We start from the raw sequence: 13,789 nt of genomic DNA on the forward strand, positions 1-13,789 counted from the left end.
TTCAGGTATGATTGGAATTTTTTCTGCTTGCAGAACACCTTAAGGATGCACCATAAAGGATGTGCATTTAAAATGCCTAACAGGGAAGGCTACTGCTGTGCAGTTGGAAGAACTATTTGAAAAACATGATTTTTACGTGGTATCCAATTCCATTCTTGTGATGTGTATCGTTAAATGCTGTTCAGTTTCTGAGACGGATGGTAACTTTTCTGTATCTAATTTGTTTATATGAGAAAATTGATAAGTTGCTGTAGAACAGACTCTGGAGTAACAGAGATTATGCTGAAGGTGAAATTGCTTCAGTCCCAGACAGTGCACTTTACTGAAGGTGTGTGGCTGGAAGTCAGTGCAGTAAATGTCTGGGAAAGCACACAGTGAGACAGCAAGGCCAAAACAGTAGGTACATGGGTGTCCTGGGTAATATTTTCAAAATTGTGAGTGTGTTACTGCTGAAGCACACTCTTCTCCTCTTACCCCACAGGTGATATTAAGAGTCTAATGGATTTTGTTTCAAGCCACTGAGATGTATTTCTGCTGCTTGCAAGCGTTGACATTCACTTCCCAGTTTTTCAGTCATGCCCTTGAGGCAGCAGCAGGAGGGAAAAAGACAGTAAGGAAAAGTACCAGCTTTCAGAAGGCATGATTTCCTTACAAACTTCTTGCTCTGTCTTTGTTATATTAAGACCATCTCTGCACATTGATTTTGTATGTCTGATAAAAGCATTTGTGTGCATTAAAAAGAGCATGACCAGGAGGTCAAGGGAGGCAATCCTCCCCTTCTTCTCTATCCTGGTGTGGCCACATCTGGAATACTGTGTATAGTTCTGAGTTTCTCAGTTCAAGAATCATAGACTTACAGAATGGCCTGGGTTGGAAAGGACCTCAGGGATCATGAATCTCCAACACCCTGCTACAAGCACAGCCACCAGCCTCCGCATTTAATACTAGACCAGGCTACTCGGGGCCCCATACAACCTGGCTTTGAGCATCTCCAGGGACGGGGCATCCACAGCCTCTCTAGGCAGCCTGTTCCAACACTTCACCACTCTCATAGCAAAGAACTTTCCCCTGACATCCAACCTAAATCAACCTTCCTCAACTTAAAACCATTTCCCCTTGTCCTGCTGTTATATCTACCCTTTCAAAGAGCTGACTCCCCTTCTGTTTATAGGCTCCTTGTAGGTACTGAAAGGCTGCTATTAGATCACCCTGCAGCGTTCTTTTCTCCATGCTGAACAAGCCCAGCTCCCTCAGTCTGTCCTTGTAGCAGAGGTGCTCCAGCCCCCGATCATTTCTGTGGCCCGCCTCTGGAACCTCTCCAACAGCTCTCTTGTACTGAGGGCTCCAGCCCTGGACACAGTACTCCAGATGGGGCCTCACAAGAGCACAGTAGAGAGGAACAATCACCTCCCTGTCCCTGTTCAACATTCCTCCTCTGATGGAGCTCAGGATACCATTTGTTTTCCGAGCTGTAAGAGCACCCTGCTGGCTCATGTTAAGTCTTTCATCCATCAGGACCCCAATGTCCTTTTCTGCAGGGCTGCTCTCAAGGACTGCTCCTTCCCGTCTGTATAAATGCCTGGGATTCCTCCAGCCCAAGCACAAAACCTTGTGTTTTGCTGTGTTGAAGTTAGGGAACTTCTCAAGTGAGTGCAGCAGAGTGTTACAAAGATGAGTAGGAGTCTCAAGCATCTCTCTTAGGAGGAAAAACTGAGATACCTAGGACTGTTCAGCCTGAAGAAAAGTCTGAAAGGTGATCTAATCAATGTTTATAAGTAAGGTGTGGGCATAAAGTGAATGAGACCAGGCTCTTGTCTGCAGCAACAGGACAAGGGGCAGTGGGCAAGATCGGGAGTACAGGAAGTTCCATACAAATGCAAGGAAGAACATATTTACTGCAAGGGTAACATAGCACTGGAACAAGATGCCAGAGAGGCTCTGGAGACTCCTTCTGTGGAGATACTTAAGACCCTCCTGGATGCTTTACTGTGCAACCTACTGTAAGGAACAAGGTTTTAGCAGGAGAGTTGCACTCAGTGGTCTCCAGAGGTCCCTTACAACCCCTACAATTCTATGATTTCTACTCAGTCTGGATATCAGGGAATACAGAATAAGGCTTCTACTGTGTCAATGCAACCATAAATTAAAAAAAGAAAAAATTAGGCATAATGGACATCTTCAACAGTTACTGTTTAGGTCCCAATAAACCTGAAAGACGGAAAGGAATAAAGACAGTCCTGCTAGGAACTGTGTGTGGGCTGGATTCTGCTGTGACATCATTGTACAGAACTGTGACGAAGGAAAGCCGTGCGCTCTGTTAGAGCACCACAATGTCCAAGCAATAATTGCAGTTAGTAACGTAGAACTTTACATTAAGACAGGTTTGTTAGAATGACTCGTAGTATATCTGTAGCAGTAGGTATAGCTGTGATAGCTGTGGGTGCTGATCTTTCTCCTGAAACAGTAAAATTACTATGTCTATTCACCAAAAAGAGTACCCTGACCTATATTCCCTGTCTGCTACGGAATATCAGCAAGCTGAGTCTATGCCAAAATATGCATGAATATTGATTATTTATTATGTTACCAAAGTTTAAGTAGAAAAGATATTAGGAAAAATAAGCAAACAAACAAAAAACAAACCTTAAAGCTTGTTTGTGTTTCAGCATTCTGAAGGTGCCTGATCTTGTAGGGCTTCCTTAAAGGTTTGCATACTCATTTGTGTTTAGAAATGCCTCTACAGATTCAGAGTGTATCTGAGTGAAAAGGTGTCTGCTGTGAAATGTTCCTGAACATCAAATGTAAAAAATCTATGCCATAAATTGCACCACAAGCATCTCATCCACTATTTTCACCTTGTTTTTTGTAACTGAAATTGTATATGTAATATACTTTCAGAGAAAACATCTGTGATAAATCAGAACTCAATAGGAGAGCCTAGAGTACACGATTTCTGTTTTGTTTGGAAATATGTTTGTCAGGTTGTTAATAAAAATACTGTTTCTTAATCCTTAATGTCAGTAGCAAATTTTCCCTAGAAACAGCATCAAGGTCTTGTTCTAGTTTGTTCTAAGTAATGCTGTAATTCAGACTAAAGAAGATCTGATATGAAAGGATCTGGATTTTTTTCATGGTACACAACATCTTAGGAGAGCAGGCTACTATACAGCAGCTCACAGCTTCTTAGCAGCTTCTTACTCAACATGAAACTGACAGTCTAAAGCTACAACATCTGGGCCTGGCCTCTTCACATGAGGACTGGCAGCTGTCTCAAAAGTTTTTCTTCTTGATTTTCAGTTTCAAAGTAAAAATAAAGGATAAACCTTTTTTTTTCTTTAGAATTCAGAATAGTTCCATTGGAAGGGATATGCAAAGATCATCAGGTCCAAATGCCTTCTGAGCACTGACAGGCATAGGTCACCAACCACCCCTCTAGGAATGCTATTCCAATGTTTGACTACCCTCATATATTTTTCCCTAATGACATTCCCCAGGCAACTCTGTGCCATTCATGTTCTGCCATCAGTTCCCAACAGACCTGGCACCTCCCTCAGGGAACTGCAAGGAGCACTGAGGTACCTCTTGCCCTCCTCCAGGATGGGCAGCCCAAGTGCCCTCGGCATCTCACAGAGCGTGCCTTCCTGTCCAGTTGCCTTCCTCTGGATGCTTTCAAGTATCTTTATATCATTTTTATGTTATGGATCCCAAAAGTACACACAATGTTTGGGGTGAGGCTAAAGCAGTGCTAAATATGGTAGAATCACTTCTCACCATCTGGCTATGCTGTGTTTAATGCATCCCCAAATGCAGCTTTGCCCTCTTGGTTCCAAGGCACACTGCTGGCTCATGCTGAGCCTAATGTCACCAGCAGCCCCAAGTCCTTTCCTGGTGAGCTCCCTGTTCTAGCCACTCAACTCCCAGTCAGTGCTTGCATCTAACCCTGCTCCATCTGGTGTGCAGTACCATTCAGCCATTTCATCACCCATCACAGCGCGAACTTGTTCATCTCATAGTTTAACAGTTTGTCTAGAATTATACTGTGAGATGACATCAAAAGCCTTACTAAAATCCAATAAGATTACATCCACTGCTTCCCCTTCATCCACTAATTTGGTGACCTTTTCATAAAAGGAGATGAAATTACCAAGGCAGGACTTTTCTCATGTTGACCACGCCTGAGAAGATCTTTGTTCTTTAACTGATTTTCAGTATCCTCTAGAATTACCTTCTCTGTAACTTGTCCAGGCACTGAGTTTAAACAAGGAGCCTATTTTGGCTTGCAGAGTTAAAAAAAAAAACAAAACCCAAAACATTACAAGTAAAAGGCCTTAAGATTTGAAAATTACTATGAGAGGTGTTCATGAAAAGTGCAACTAGCAGCTAAAGGAACTAGAGAATCCTATTATCTGCTTTTTTTTCTCTCTCCAGCCCCACAGGTTTAAGCAGTAAGAGTTGAGCTATTCGCTCAGAATCTCCTGAGTGAAGCAAAGAGTAGAATTTTACTGTGTGTACGGCAATGGCATTTTCTCCAATGACCCAACTTTCAGATATCTGCTATGAAAGAATTTGGAGCTTTTGTTTTCACACCAATGCACTCTTCAGTAAAATCCCTAGCTCATTTCCTCTAACTTATGTCTTCCCCAGGCAAGAACAATATTTTTAATTAATGAACAATTTCAATTGTTTCCCCAAAGCATTTGGCATATAGATATAAAAATGTTTATTGCTTGTATTCATGTAATGAAATTCTTGGCTTTATAGATTTATCCTTCTGTTCCAAAGTCTGCATTTTGCTGAAATGCTTTTGTGCCTGTGGTAGATGAAAATGAAGTGGCTCTTACATTCCACAGGGAGCTGAACTAGAAAATACTGAGATCCACAGACTCTCAGTCTATGCAATATTTTCTTCACTCTATGAGCACTATAAACAGGTTGTGTCTCTACAAGCCTAAATCTCCCTGGCTTATTCATGCTCTTACTCTGTTTTGGTCTTGCTTCTTTCTCGGTTGCTTGGTTTGATTTGCACTGATCACAGGATTTGTTTGTGTTTCTTTGTCTACATTAGATTCTTGCTTAGACTAAACCCTGCTGATTTTACTTGAGAACGATTTCCTCCATGGTGCATCCTAAGTGCTACCATCTATCTTTCTCTGTTAGAATGTTCTTCCTTCTTCTGATACCTCCAAGGCTGTTCCTCCATCATACAAGCTGGAAGAAGAGCCTCCACAATGCCACTGTGGGGTTTTGAGTTGCTGGATAATCCCCCTTCTCTTGGCACTTCCACAGATTTCTCTCTGGCCACTCACCCAGCTGGTACTCCCTCTTTTGTCCAGCAATTAAATTCTAAAAATGCTGTTCACTGATCAGCTTCACTGCAGGGATTTTAATTAAGGGTTTATAAAATGGAAAAGCTACTTCTCCTCATCTCTTCCATCTCAGAAGTCACCTTGCAAGCTTGTCATCTTGAAGTAAAGATTGTTTAGAACAAAGAAGGCGTTGTTAATTAAAGAGTCTGGCCTCCTATGTGTTAGCATGTTCTTCCTCTTTCAAAAGAAATTAAAGGTGCAGAAGGGCCTCCAGTATTCAGCAGAAAAACTGAGACGAGGCATTTCCATTACACAGTTTCTTATGAATTTGTTCTAGCATTTAATTGCTTACTATTTAAAAAGAAATGCTTATTTCACCTGGTCAGTTCTTACAATGCTAAGGAATGCTTGGGATCCCTTATGTTTCCACTCCATGAACAGCATCAAAGATAAAATATTTCTGCTTTGGTATCAGAAAACATTATCAGAAAAAAAAACAAAAAACAAAAAACAAAAACAAGGAAAATTAAGTCCTAGGTGTATCTCCTGACATTTAAAGTGGAACAAAAAAGCAAATTACCAATTAACAAAAATTAAAAAATACTTGCAGTCTGTCATTAAAATTTAAGTTTAATTTTACTTAAAAAAAATTAAGTTTAATTTAACTTAAAATTAAGTCTCCTTTAAAAGCAGTGGCACTTCACACTACTGAACAGACACAAGGCATATTAAGTCCAGGAGATAATCTTGAAATCTAGCTCCGCCCTTACTGAGCTGCAAGACTCAGCTCTTTCAGGATGCTCTGTGAAGAAAGCATACCTAGGGTTGTGTTTGCTTAACAGCGTTGTGGGGTTTTCTCTCATTAACACTACGTCTTCAACACATGTCATTCATACCACTGCTATTTGAAACGCTATTTCCTATACAAAAGAAATATTGGCTTATGAGTGGGAATTCTGGGGACCAACACAACTTTTCAGCTCCTTGCTTTTCAGAAGAAGCAAGGCAGGGAACATGAATTAGGAAAAAAAAAAGGGGGGGTGGAGGGAGGGCGAAAGTCGCAAAGATGCAAAACACACAAAGAAATAAAAAAACATAAGTATGCTGGTGCTTCCAGAATCTCTTTATATTTAAAATGATACTGCTTTAGAATATTGCTGCAGCACTTTGTAGGGATTAAAAATAATTGGCAGCACTTGATAGGATATTTTCTCAGCACATCATAAACCACGGTTCATCAACTCAACGTAAACCATCATATGTTTCATCATAAACCAAGAAATGCTGATGGTAAGGATTCCAGTAGCCGTGTCCCACCCACCATCCTCAGGACAACCCACTTCTGCTAGCGTGTTGTGCCACATACTCAGCTCAGCAAGCTGTGAGTGTGAATAACACGTTAGTTTCACTTTTGAGGGGAAGAAGAAAAATGGTGGTTCCAAGTAAAAGCAGCCTTTCTGGCAATCTTTTCAGCTTGCTTCCTCTATCATTAAGTAAATTGTAGGCCCGCCTGTTACCATCTGCATCATCTTTTCTACACAAACCGACTCACTTTTTCACAATTGTAATGGCATATTCTTTCCACCTACCAAAAATGCCTCCAGCCGTGTTACTGGTAGCTCTGGGCTTTCCATTGCTGTCTGTCTCAGTTACACAGCAGCAGGGGATGCAGGAGAGCAGAAATCCAGAATAGGACAGGGTTAGTTCAGGGAGGACAGCTCTCCTCTGGGGGACACTGTGTGTCCCAGCTCCTGCCCTGGGAAGGAAGGTGCCCCAACATGCTCCTGTGGCTCCTCTGGCCCAAGAAGCACCTGGCCCAGTGCTGCTACACACTGCATATGGAATTCAACACACAGCAAAAATAGCTTTGCTTAATTTCTGTGGGCAAGGATTACTTGTACTCGTCCAAGCAATTAGGAGAACACATAAAATTGGTTTGGTCCTCACACAAGCCCCGCTGTGGGAATGATGTATTTGGAAAATGCTGCCTGTAATGATCATTTAGAGCTGAGTGCTGGCTCTGCTTCTATATCTCATATGCAGCTACCTCAGCAGAGATTTTATAATCCCTCATAATCACAAATAATGGAATAGCTTGGGTAGGAATGGACCTTAAAGTCCACTCAGTTCCAACCCATTGCCATAGACAGGGCTGCCAGCTACTAGATCAGATTGTCCTGGGCCCCATCCAACCTGGCCTTGAACACCGCCAGGAATGGGGCACCCACAGCTTCTCTGGGCAGCCTGTGCCAGTGCCTCACCACCCCCTGAGTAAAGAATATCCTCCTAACAACTGAACTAAATCCCACCTCTTTGAGTTTAAAATACTTCCCCCTTGTCCTGTCACTATCAGACAATGTAAAAAGTAGTCTCCATCTAAAGTCTGCAATGAGATCTCCTCCAGTGGTACACAGGAGGCCCAGCAACCAGAGGGAAGTGCTCCTGCCTGCAGGCAAAATCCTATGCTTTGTGTGATGTCTCATGTGAGGAAGTACTTGTCAGAGCTTCTCATTCAAAAATCCTCACTCCTCCAAGAAACAAGAGTTTGTGGAAGCAATTTCTGGAACAAAAAATGCCCTCCCTGAGAGTTTGCACACGTGCCTCATTTCCATTACACTACAAAAAGTAGAATGAGGAACCAGTGTTTTTCAATGTAATAGCAGCTGGGTGCCATTCTTTGGAAATGAGAAACGAAAACTGACGAATGCTGATTTGTGACTTTAATTACAAACAAAAATAAATAAATAAAACATCAGCCAGTGTGGCTGGAGAGCAAAACTAAAGGAGAAGAAGAGGGACATGCTTCCTGTTGTTTGTGCCAAAATAATTCCAGAAAAGCAAGGAAAATTAATAGTTAATTAAAATTATGCAGAGCCTTATGCCACAGCTCATTAGTTAAAGCAGGGCAAGCTGGACATGAGCTGGCAGTGTGCTCTCCCATCCCAGAAAGACAGTGTACCCTGGGCTGCATCAAAAGAAGCATAGCGGAGCAAGGGAGCTAATCCTGCCCCACTGCTCTGCACTAGTAAGACCACACCTGGAGTACTGAGTCCATATTCAGCCTCACCTCTGTCCCAGGGAAGGTGATGGAGCAGCTTGTGCTGGATGCCATCTCCAGACAACTGGGAGAAAAGGAGGTTATCAGGAGTACTCAGCATGGGTTCACCAAGGGGAGGTTGTGCTCGACCAACCTGGTGGCCTTTTATGAAGATGTCACTCGCTGGGTGGACGGGGGGAGAGCGGTAGATGTAGTCTACCTTGATTTCAGTAAGGCTTTTGATACTGTCTCCCATGACATCCTTATAACAAAGCTGAGGAAGTGTGGGATAGATGAGTGGATGTGAGCATCCTGCCTGCTCCAATTATAATTCACAGGCACTTCCAGAGACATTAAAATCAAGACAGATACAGTGGGTTATGTCTCTGAAACGTAACAGCATCTCACATAATCTAGGATTTTTACAGTCTCTGACTTTCTCCTTATTACTTTCCCTCTCTGCCATTCTTTCTTGCTTGGTGGTGTTCAGTGAGTGGGTGAGAATATAATAGACCACAGAACTTGTGGAAGTTTAACACCTGTTCTTCTGCCTGCTTTAAATGAAACTGGCCAAAAAAAATTCAAAAGGAAAACATCTGTGTTAAAGATGTTTAATTTTTGTGCAATTTATTTTTACTCCAAAATGTTTTGGTGTTCAGTTCATCACAGTATGTGCACTTGACGCTGATTTTTAGACACCCTCAGAAATACTAATAAAGCAAAGCATCTCTTACAGTGTGAGCAATTTTTACTTAGCACTTGTGAGAAAACAGCACTTTATTTCAAACTGAAATAAATTTCTGAATATAAATTAAATTATGTGCATTGTTGTTTGTTTTTTTCAGTGAACCCAAAGACAACTTGCTATAGCCTTGTACTAGCAACTAGAAGTAAAGCAGAGAAGAAAGAAAAGTGAAATTGGGTAGTTTTACTCTGCTGTCTAATACTAAGATAAGAAGATTAAGCGGAAAAAATTAATTATCTGAAAACAAATTACATAGTTTACTTTGAACTTGCTGTGAGCAATTTAAAGAGTTTTAGGAATAGTTCACAAATGGTTGTTGTACATATAATTGTATTTATATTAAAGGTTCTAGATCTTCAAGATGTCTGGTGATTGATATGGAAACTATTGGCAGTTTGGAAAAAGTACAGGACTAACCTGATTCAGTTTTATGATTTTAACTTTTATAAGGGATTCAAGCAGCCTACTAATTGTATTGTATACACAGAAATGTACAAAACAAACAAGGGGGGGAGGAGGTGAGGGGAGGAGGAGAAGGGGGAGGGTTGTCAAATATACCATGGTTTGATATCTACTAAGAGAGAATTCCACAACTTTAGTAGTGAACAGTACGAGAATGTAGTTATCCTCACTATTGTCAGTTCAGCTGATTGCTTTTTATCCCTTTAATTTCTAGCTGCGTGACATTCACATCCTGTCACACTGGCGAAAACAGATTAAATTACAGGAACAGATTAAATAATAATAAAAACAGGATGAGAAATTACTGTTTGGCTGCAATTGAGTTATAAAAACGTAAACTTTTGGAGTTTCCTGCCTTTCATAGGTAAGTGCTGCCAAGTAAGTCCAGGAAGCTTAACTTTCAGTAATAATGCAAAGCAAAAGAACCTTATTATAGATGCAGTCTGCTGAATTTTAAAACCAGATCTAATGAGTTAGTAAACATTTAAGTTCTAGGAGCCTTAATTTAAAGAGTATTTGAGAGGTTTCTACCAACTTGCCAGTACATATCTTGAAACATGCATAATATCTAAGATACGTACATATGTGAAAGTATCTATTTCAAATAACAGACTTAATTTCCAGAAATTGATCCAAGTCCACTTGAGTCATTATGCACTCCTGAGCTCTGTGCAGGATGAGAATGTACGTGCTTAAGGTCTGAAAGCAGAAAGTGTAGTTTGTGAGAGGGAAGTGGGCTTTTTCCATGTTTGAACAACATGAAGGCATTTAAGATAATTCTGCTTGGATATATTAAAAAGAAAAGAAAATCCCAGACCCCCAAACCCAGTTCATCACAATTACCTTATAAAAGGTTTGCAAGTTAGAAGCCATTGCTTCTTCCATGGAATTTTCAAGTGAGACGTTATATTAGCAATGAACTTTTTCTTGGTTGTAAGTATATCCCAAAAGGCAGAGCTTCAGTCCTTCATTATTATAAATACATCCTGTTTCTATAACCAAAACACAAATAAAAGCACATCTCATTGCGCTAAGGCATTGGTTAAATACAGAGGATATACCACAATAGATAATAGGATAGCACTGGGAAAACAAAACAAAACAGTGTTAACTCTACACAAGCTGAACTTGATTCGGAAGTAAAGTGAATGGAGACCTACAGCGATGGGCTAGAGAAGAATCTGTGTTGCAGTCAACAGAGGTTTTAACTGCAGATCCACTGAGAACACAGCAAGCTGGTGTTTGTACTGTCTAAGTCTTCTCCTTTGACTCAGACTGTAGCTTTAATCATTTAATTTTGTTTTGTTCTGTGTACAGACTGCTGAGGAGGGACCTCAGACTTTTCCTACTGACGCTTTTTCTCACTGGATGGTGCTGGCATAAGTTATCTGTTCTCTCTGGCACCCAGCAGAGTGTTCTGTGTCATGGAGTGACAATATTTTGTGGTACCTTGTAATGCTTTTTATAAGAAGTCACTTCCCATCAGTGAACACTATTTCAAACTTCATTTTCAGAAAGTTCTATAGTTAGCGTGATTACTTACTATTGCCTGCCTGTCTCATTTTTCCATCCACACAACTCTTGGCAGCTTGTCCTATAATGGAGGTAGGAGTCCCTTAAAAGGAGTCCCCAAGCTATTACCAAACTGAGACTCAGCTGACTTGGCAAGAAAAGCTTTTACCCTAATTCGGAACAGACCAACTTTTGCAGAGCCACATGACTGCCAGGGTTTGATGGGCTGGGACCATTAATAGAGCCATGGAGTTGGTGTGGACATTGCTTTTCACAACAAGTAATTTGCTTTATTGAAGATGAATTTAAAAAATTGTGTCTTTCACTACTTGCATGAAATCTGACACAAGCTATTAAAAACAACAACAGCAAAGTAATTCAATTTTAAAGAAAGACATGAAAATGTTATGCACTGCATATGGTTCATCTGTGTATATACCATTGCTACGGGGTCAACAATAGGGAAACACACCTATGTCACCTCCTTTTAATCCATGTTTTATTGCTGCTGCACTTCCTGCACACACCAACCCATCCTACAAAACAGAAAGCCGTCAGGTGGAGTGCTCTTCCTGACTAGAGTAGGCTATGCAGTGAACTTCTTTGCTGCCTTCTGCTCATACCACTTCGGGATTTCTGGAGGAAATCCCAGAGAGCTGCTTGGAAAGCTACAGCTGTCCACCAGTTTGGAGAACACTGTGGAAGGGAAATGGGGCAGTTACAGACAGATAGGAAGGAGGAGGAGCATTATCTATTTTTTTTCTGTTTTGTTTTAAGGAAGACCTTGCACTGTTTAGTCATTGTAGCATTTAAGTGCTTTCCAGTTAGCCAGTGGTGTGACTTGATGCCAGTTCCTATGTGGGTCTTTTATTTTTAATGATTATTATTTTTCCTCTGGGATTGTTGTATATGGCTGTGCTTTGTGCCTAATCAAGAACACAAGACTGCTAAGAGAAGGAAGTGCCAAAGCAGAGCATCTTCCATGAGTAGTCAGGTTAGTATTTAGTGTTAGGTGACTTGCATTTTGTGTGCGTAAGAATATGAATATGTAAAGATATTTAAAAGTAGACTTAGCAGAAAAGCATTACGACATTTTTCCAGGTGCTCCTTACCCACACCTCACTTATCAAGACAATGCGTAGAAGAGGACAAAATTGGGCATACCACCGAGAGTGGTTTTTTCACTCTTTCTTTTCTTTTCCTCAATGGGGATGACTTAGACTTATATCCTTCGAGGAGATTACCTGTATGCAGACCCATTATCTACATGTGCTTGGTTCAGGAAGGGAGCATTCAGTCATATCACTCAAATAAATAGCTTCTAGATAATGACTATGAATGCTGAACAAAATTATTTTAAGAGTGCTCTTTATGCTCTACTAAACAAAAACAAAAACAAAAAACAAACAAACAAAACAACCCCACCATATTTCTGACTAAATTATGCTTCTCTAAAAGGCTAGGCCAAAACACACAGGGGAAGGAAAACCATTACAACTTAAGTGCTCATCTTAAGTGTTTATCTTGGGTGGATGGGGGGGAGAGTGGTAGATGTAGTCTACCTCGATTTCAGTAAGGCTTTTCATACTGACCCCCATGACACCCTTATAACAAAGCTGAGGAAGTATGGGAGAGACGAGTGGACGGTGAGGTGGATCGGGAATTGGCTGACTGGCAGAGTGCAGAGGGTTGTCGTTGGCGGTGCGGTGTCGGGCTGGAGGTCTGTGACTAGCGGCGTCCCCCAGGGGTCTGTACTGGGTCCGGTCTTGTTCAGCATCTTCATCAACGACCTTGATGAGGGGATAGTGACCATCCTCAGCAAGTTTGCTGATGATATGAAGTTGGGAGGATTGGCTGACACACCTGAAGGTTGTGCGGCCATTCAGTGAGACCTAGACAGGCTGGAGAGCTGGGCAGTAAGAAACCGGATGAGGTTTAACAAAAGCAAGTGTAGAGTCTTGCATCTAGGTAGAAATAATTGCATACACCAGTACAGGTTGGGGGAAGACCTGCTGGAGAGGAGCTCTGCTGAGAGGGACCTGGGCCTGGTGGACGACAGGTTGGCCATGAGCCAGCAGTGTGCCCTTGTGGCCAAAAAGGCCAATGGCATACTGGGGTGCATTAAAAAGAGCATGGCCAGCAGGTCGAGGGAGGTGATCCTCCCCCTCTACTCTGCCCTGGTGAGGCCTCATCTGGAATACTGTGTCCAGTTCTGGGCTCCCCAGTACAAAAAAGACAGGGATCTCTTGGAAAGAGTCCAGTGGAGGGCCACAAAGATGGTGAAGGGCCTGGAGCATCTCCCCTATGAGGAGAGACTTAGGGAACTGGGTCTGTTTAGCCTTGAGAAAAGAAGGCTGAGAGGGGACTTGATCCAGATTTATAAATACCTGAGGTGTGGGGGGCAAAGTGGCGAGGCTGGTCTGTTTTCAGTAGTGCGTGGGGACAGGACTAGGGGAAATGGGCTGAAACTTCAGCATAGGAAGTTCCGCACGAATGTGCACAAGAACTTCTTTACAGTGAGGGTGACGGAGCACTGGAACAGGCTGCCCAGGGAGGTGGTGGAGTCTCCTTCTCTGGAGATATTCAAGACCCGCCTGGATGCCTACCTGTGTGACGTGATGTAGGGAGCCTGCTTTGGCAGGGGGGTTGGACTCGATGATCTCTAGAGGTCCCTTCCAACCCCTACAATTCTGTGATTCTGTGATATGTGGAGTCCTCAGGACAGGA

This window comes from Excalfactoria chinensis, chromosome Z (assembly GCF_039878825.1).
Source record: "Excalfactoria chinensis isolate bCotChi1 chromosome Z, bCotChi1.hap2, whole genome shotgun sequence".
In the NCBI taxonomy this organism is placed as follows: domain Eukaryota; kingdom Metazoa; phylum Chordata; class Aves; order Galliformes; family Phasianidae; genus Excalfactoria; species Excalfactoria chinensis.